The 8,210-nt window shown below is 37.6% G+C and overlaps 1 pseudogene; it reads left to right on the top strand.

Moving 5' to 3' along the window:
* The first annotated feature begins 264 nt into the window (after positions 1-264).
* LOC142498041 (nicotinamide N-methyltransferase-like) lies at positions 265-7,127 on the top strand (annotated as a pseudogene).
* The last annotated feature ends 1,083 nt before the right edge of the window (positions 7,128-8,210 follow it).

The following is an 8,210-nucleotide window of genomic DNA, read 5'->3' as shown; positions in this document are numbered from 1 at the left end:
TCAGTATAAAACATTATAAGCCCTGAGATATGATGGCTTGTGATTTCACAACAAGAAAAAAAACAACAAATATTAGAAGTGTCAATATGTGAAATAATAATTCTTGTGTTCAAATAAAGTTCTGTTTGATCCAATGTTATTATCTGTTCTTGTGACCTGTGGGAGGTCATATCATATTTCATTGTTAAAAGGACTTAAAAGGAAGTTAAAGACGTATCAACCATTACATCAGAGGCATCAGAAAGATTGCACCAAAGACTTGCAATGGATTCCAGTCTCCACAAACATTATCATGATGACGAATTCAATCCAAAAGGTTTTGTAGATACCTACTTCTGTGGTAAAATTTGTTCCTTAATAGATGAAATCGTGGATTACCCTTTAAAGCAATTGCATGAAACGCTCTCTTCAGGTTTGTATTTTTATTCTTGACATTTGTGGAGAATTACTTATACTGTATTTGACTTATATTTTTATATGTAGAAAAATAATATATTATTTTATTACAAGTCAAACCAATGCGCTTCCCAGCATATACAAAGACTCAGCAATAATAGCGTCCAGGCAGCCGAGCAAGCTAGGGGGTGTTTTAAAAAAACCTGCAAGATTCAAGAGTCCTAGAAAGTTCACATGCTATTTCCTAAACATGACCACATTTATACAGTACATATGGTTACTTTGTTCATTTACATTCAACCACAGTGAAAGTCTTTATGAGCAGACTCAGGATACTTTGTTTATAGGGAACTGCTACTCTATATAACTAGGATACTTTTATCATTTTACACAGTGTTTTGCCATAAGCTATAGGTTTCTAATGGTGTAAGAAGGTCTGCACCAATTTTTTACCTACCTTATATACTGTATAAGGAATATTTTGAGGCAAGAATATATATTAATTTTTTTTATTGAATTTTCCAACTGTGTTGTTTTTCCACTTTTATACATAGGTGGTTTAAACTAACTTGCAAATTATATTATCCGAATAGGGCATATAAGTTTATTTTGGGGCATTGACCTAGAGTAACCTCACGATAATTATATACTAGGTGTAACCCATTCAACCAGGATCCTATATCGCACACAGTATCCAATACAAATTGAACTCCTTTTTTGCTTTATGCTTGAGGGATATGGTTTTACAGTATAGACGGAACAATATTAATATTAACTGGAGAATTTAGCTTCCTTAATAGGACATCACAAGGGACTATATAACAGGCATCTTATTTTCAAAACCTGGTGATAATTTCCTTATACTTACAGTATAAGCAGCTATACCCAGAAGGAATATTTAGGAATATTTATCAAGTTCCTTGACAATTACTTATTGCAATTTCTATACTGAAACTTATACATTCCTTAAGCCTATTTAAGGTGTACTAACACTCCAAATCCACACACACACACACACATATATATATATATATATAAATATATATATATATATATATATATATATATATATATATATATATATATATATATATATATATATATGGGATATTAGACTTAATTTGTCGGTTATCAAACCAAGGAGATTGAGTATTATTTACAACCATTACTCCTTCATAATATATAGATCCTAACACCTACATAGGTGTTGAGGGATCCAACACTGCATTGTTATTTTAAATCAATATATTTGAAGGATTATGTTAATAATTGAGTTTTTATTTATGCCATAATACATTCACTAAGGGATCACAGTGACCACAACTGGGTATACTCATCTTGTAAAAGTTAATCATATACCCCTCTACCCAGAGGAGCACCTTCCCCCTAAACAGTCACTTAAGGTAAGCGGTAGACCCTCTGTTTTTCTGTATTCTCTCCATGTGCGGTTTTCCTCCTGTCCCGATCTTCACAATACATAGTTAAATACCAAGGGTGTATAAAGACGTGTTTTCCAAATGAAATGAAAGGAGTGCAGTGATTAGCCAATGTTCTATACCTGCACATGCGCACAGAGGAAAAAGATAGAAGTCCGGCATTGAGCATTTCCATTACTTGGTGTACAATATAACATATATAGACAGAAATATTGTGGACAGCACTCTCTGAATCTGTAATCACATTTAATAAAAGTTAACACAGTGCAACAATGCCTTGTCTCTTTGCCGCTGTTCAATTTGGTTGTTTCCCGAGACAAAACAGACACCTTAACCCACACCTCATGCACCTTGCCACAACTTCCCGGGGCAGCCAAATTCCTCACTCTAAAGTTTCAGGCTTTGGCTCACAAGATTAGAAAAAATGAGCTCTGCCGCCTGCTCTGAAATTCCATTTCCTGTTGAATGACACCATGCTGCTGTATTGAAATGTTATTTTTATTTGTTTTGGGATAGTACCAAATGTTATTTTTTTAAATACTAAAAAAGCTTGTTGATTATGATGAAAGTGTATTTTATTCTTTCTAAATGTTGGTGCAGGGCGTGTGAGAGGAGGCACAATGATTGATATCTCCTCTGGCCCATCAGTTTACCAACTCTTATCAGCCAGTGATATCTTCAAAGAGATTATTGTGGTTGAATTTACTGAGCCCAACATCCAGGAATTTGATAAAATGGATTAAAAAGGTTCCAGGAACTGCTGATTGGTCATATGCAGCAAAGGCTCTTTGTGAACTAGAAGGAAACAGGTAACATATTTCCAAGTACATTATTACAAGACAAATAACACATGTATGCGACAGTAATCTTCTCTCCCCACCTTCATGTCTCATCTTGTCAATTGTTCGATCAACAACTAAGAAAAGTTCTAAACTGTGCTTTACAAATAAGTAGAGAAGGGAGAAACTGTCAAAATCCATTTCCTAGAATTACCAGAGCTTTCCATTCAAAATCCATTTTGCGATGTAAAATCCATCGACGATTGACCCAGTTTCAATCTGATCACATTAATCCGAAACCGCCATTGGATACAATCCATAAGGATTTTCTAGACACCAATCCATGGATTACGCAATCTGTTGCGCACAGATTACTGAATCCATGGATTGGATTCTTAAAAATTCGCCAACGGTTTGCGGAATCCGCCATGTGAATTGTGAGTTATAAAAGATTCCAGAAAAGATGACTTGCCCTTTTTGAGACTGATTCACATATATCCGCGGACCAAAGGAACCGTACAATTGGGCGGTTCCATGAACTACAAAAAAAAACATTTGCCCATTGCTACTGTACAAATAAGATCCTTTCTCTTTGTCAGTTCCCATTAACCTAATTAAGATGTATTACCTTATAGTGTCAAGTTACATTATAAACTCTTCAGGTAGAGATTCTTCTCTCCCAATGTTTATATTTTATACCTAGTGCTTTTATCTTTGTATTGTATTATAATTTTTTTAATGTCCAATGTCTGTATACTCATTACTGTATGTAAAGCATTGAGCACATAACCGATGCTCTTCAGCAGTTAGACATATACATACTGTATGTACAGTATATAACACACATTGCAAGTCACGATGGACACCAATGTATTTTCGGACGGTACAGAACTGTGAGCACAGGAGGGTCTCTTTTATCTTCCAATAAATCAACCTATTATGTTTATTTATTTATTTATAAAAATGTTTTACCAGGAAGTAGTACATTGAGAGTTACCTCTCTTTTTTGAGAATGTCCTGGGCATAGAGTTATGATGACAAAGAATACATGGTTACAAATACATAGTTACATAAGTGAACAGAGTACACATTATATACATTATATCAAGACATTGCATGCACAGTTAAAGATAATATATATTATAGGCGTATGTAACAGTTGCAGACCAGATTAAAATATGAGACAGCTTTAGTTTTGAAAGAACTTAGACTGGTGGCGGCTTTCAGAGTCTCTGGTAGATTGTTCCAGGTTTAGGGTGCACGGTAAGAGAAGGAGGAGTGGCCGGACACTTATGTCTCACTCTTTATACTGTAGCATTAACCATGGAATTAAAGTGAAAAGCTACAGGAAATCTCTTGGTTTCTCTGGGGTTTAGATTAGTCTTTGAGGATTTGCTGCTGAAAATAAATTGAAAAACAAAAAAAAGTAATGTGTAAAAAAACTACATTGCATGGTAATTGTAATGCCTGTATGCCCGCAGACCACTGTGGTTAATAGTTATAGTTAGTGATTGTTACTGGTGTGTGTCACGGTAGCCACAGGGTTATAATATACACCAAATCATCTGGTTTGAATTTAATGCGACTTTGATATAATAAAGAGATTGTATTCTTTAAAAGACAGGTGGACACACAATATTGGACAAATAACAAAGGGAATATATACACTTACTTAGGAAGGGGACAAGGAAATAATGAGGATTCAGGTTAGCAGTTCATCAGGCATCAGGTATCATTCAGATAAAATAACGAAGACATGAAAGACAATGGGCATAGAGCTTGCATTCGTTTATATGTGATTTGGGCTTAACCCGTAACATTGGGACTATTGGGTTATTGGATGACAATTACCTGTACCCAATTACCTTTTGCCAGCTAGCGTGGGAAGCAGAAAGGTACCTTCCCCCAGGTGGTTGGCACATGCGCACATCACTCTGGCCAGAGACCCATTTTCAGCACCCCACACTAACAAGCTGGCAACTCAAAGTCTGCCTTTTGGGTATCTGGGCCAGGAAACTCTGTACAGAGGTGTGAAGTATGGCACTTAATACAAATACCCACATCCTGCTCTTCCCCGCCCTAACATAATTAATCAGGGTGGGAAAGCCTTTGATCAGGGTATTCCCTGTAGACACTGTCACCCCCTGGCCATTAACATACCTCATGGGTCTGTAACTTTCACGGGCTCTACTGTAGGCATGACTATACATTAAATATTTCAAAATCTTTATACCAAATTATAATCCGTTCAGTGGGTCCAAGACGGCTGAATGTCCTCATGCCGGAGGTGACTTTACATGGTGGCCAAATCTCAGCTTCGTACGACCCACCGAACTGGAGTTACGACTTTCACCTTTAAATCCCCATAGGGAACAATTGGGTTTTCTCTGCCATTGGAGTCAATGGGAAATCAGTGCATTTCACAACATATTTTTCCTCATGTTAAACAGACTGCATTTCTCCACCATTGGAGTCAATGGCAGATCCAGACTTTACACAGTGAACCGCACTCCGTTCGGTTAGCCTGAGAGGGCTGGGAATGACCATGCAACCATGCCGGAGGGGTGACTACTTGGTGGCCGAATCCCAGTCTTCTAGCTCTCACCGAACCGGATATACAGATTTCAAGTTTATACAGTTTCACACTTAGCCGTTTTAACCTAGCGGCTTTTCTCCGCCAATGTGGTCAATGGCCGCAACCAGACTTTACACAGTTAACCATATACCGTTCGGTTAGCCGGAGAGGGCTGGGAATGGCCATGCAACCATGCCGGAGGGTTGACGATCTTGTGGCCAAATCCCAGTCCCCTAGCCCTTACCGAACCAATGATAATGGTTTCAGTTTTACACAATTTTACACTTAGCCGTTTTAAAACCTAGTGGCTCCCCACAAGCTAGGAGCAAAAAGAATTTTATTTCTAGCTGCCCCAGAACCGGAGTTACCAACTTTAATTGATGGTGAATTTGGTCGTAACCGAGTTCCCACAGCAATTTAGCGAACAAAAACTCTTTTAATTGAAACGGTAGCGGTACTCGGATACTGCGGTTTGGCAGGCAGCCAAAATGGTTATAATGTATCACCTCATTCTAGGAAAGCGGACTCGAGGTATTTCCAATTGAAATGCATTACGCCATCCATTTCATCTGCTTGACTTCCAAGGTATAGGGTCAAAAACCTTGCAATCTATATTGACTTCTATGAGCTCCAATGACGACCTACTGTATGAACAGTGCCGGAAAATGGTTGGTGAAAAGGCGGAAAGGGGAACAAAGGGCTTTAAACATACAAACACAGTTAACCCTTTCCCTCCTGACCTGATCCCAGTGTAGGTGCTTGGTGCAACCATGGTAGAAGTAAAAACACATGTAATTAGGAAAATACATTACAACCAAAGGGGAATACACATTGTACTGAGGCAGGGGAATAAAAATGCATTAGTTTAACCCCTCGCCTCCCACACGATGGTAGGGGTGGCCATCTGGGGGGTAACCCCTTTATTACCGGGCTAGCCACCCCCTCTCGTGACAGTGTGGATTATTTGTGGTAGCAAATCTAGGACAAGAGTCAAAAAAGGTAATTTATGAAAGTCTCTAGACTGCATAAGCTGGGCAAAAAAAGTGCACAACAGTTATCAATGGGATTTCTTCTTTGCACTGGTTTTGTTCCTATTTTGATGACCTTGGAATAGACCCTGTAATGCTAAACTTGCTGCAAAACCAGCAGTCTATGAGTGACTCCAATAATTTACACTTTCACTCTTGATCTAAATTAACACAGGTTATTCCTACAGAAAGCTGCAATGTCCATGTCATGGGAAGTATGGGAGTTAAGGTGATCCATATAAAGGCATAATGGGGGACATGTATTGCTGAAATCTGCTGGCACAAATAGCACATGCTTCAGCTAGTAATGAGATAAAGGTCCACATTTCCTTACACGGAATATTCTTCCATTGTGAAAGGGCTTTCATGTGTATTTTATAACTTTGTGCAACATATTTATCTCATCTCTATTGTCAATCATTTGACTTTCACATATATATGTATTCAGATACTGTACTAATAGTATTTTGTTTTTAATTTCAGAGAGGAATGGCAGGTAAAGGAAGACAAAGTAAGAAGAGCCGTCAAACAGATTGTAAAATGGGATGTTACTAAAGACAATCCTCTAGACCCTGTCGTCTTACCACGAGTGGACTGTGTGATCAGCCTTTGGTGCCTACACAAGATTAGCAGAGACAAGGAATCTTACCGGAGCAACCTGAGAAAATTTGCATCACTAATAAAGATTGGGGGTCACCTGTTACTCTTTGGTGTGTTTAATATGACATATTATATGGTTGGTGAGCACAAGTTCTTTATCCTGACCTTTGATGAAAAGTTTTTAAGAGAGGCTCTCAGGGATGCAGGGTACGTCATTGAGAATTTGGATGTGCTACTCAGCAGAAAGGGCAGTGATTTGTTAGATTATGACCACATTGTGTATGTTATAGCACGCAAGGAGAGGGATGTTTAATGATCTAATTCTGATAGATTAATATTTACATAGGAGAGAAAAGTAAGAATATGTTATTATTATTACATGATTTCATCACTTACAGTAATCAACGGGACCTTTCAAAATGAACTCTATTAAATCAATAAATGCTTCTTTATTTCCTTTTTTGTCCATGCACAATAGCTATTGATAGACAAAATCATTAGCAATTTGTGAGGACATATATGTGTTTGCTTATCACATAAAATACATTGAAATATTAATTGGAATAGGAAAATGTTTGCAAACTGCAATCAGGGGATGGGGTTTTACTGCTAATAGCTTATTATAAAAATAAATTATTTACAAGTACAATATCTAATGTCTTTGTCTTTTTCCCGTTCCTAAGCATCCAAATATTTGCATAATAATTTTGTTTGGGAAGACATACGTCCTCAGAGTTCAACTTCAGCATCCATACAGGATGTAGGCAAAATATACATGAAATGAAAGAAATGTTTATTCTAGGAACAAGTTTTTATTCTAAGCATACAGAACGTGGATTACACAGACCTCAGGCAACTGCTTCATATAGAGTGTACTTGATTGCTGCTGAGTAGAGTTGCTGTAATCCTATTAGTGCAGCTTTTAAAGTTGTCAGTGCAGCAGGAGTAGAGCCTACTGTAGCAGTCATGGTCAGTGTACTGTACTAGTGCAGCAGTGGTGTGTCTGTGAGAGCAGACATGCATCCCAACTTGTCGGTGCAGTGTATTCGTGGTCAGTCTGCTAAAGCAGCAGTGGTGTGTCTGTGAGGGCAGACATGAATCCCGACGGCTGTTTCTCGGGGGCGCTTTGTCGTATTGAGGATACATTTTAAAGCCCTATATTTTAATTACTTGGATATAATAAATTATTTTTAAACTTATACTTTTCTACCATGTACTGTTCTTAGGGTCAATTCTCATACCTATTTATGCATTTATGCTCATTTTCCATCTTTTCCCTTTGAGTGATATTGAGCGCACATTTAAATTACAATTATAATTTATAATTACTGACCCATCTGGACCGTGTGTCATTCAGTTTTTTTCATTTTGATTCGTTATTATCCCCTTGTGCGCT

This window comes from Ascaphus truei, chromosome 6 (genome assembly GCF_040206685.1).
Source record: "Ascaphus truei isolate aAscTru1 chromosome 6, aAscTru1.hap1, whole genome shotgun sequence".
NCBI lineage: Eukaryota > Metazoa > Chordata > Amphibia > Anura > Ascaphidae > Ascaphus > Ascaphus truei.
This window is presented reverse-complemented; position numbering and strand designations above follow the sequence as displayed.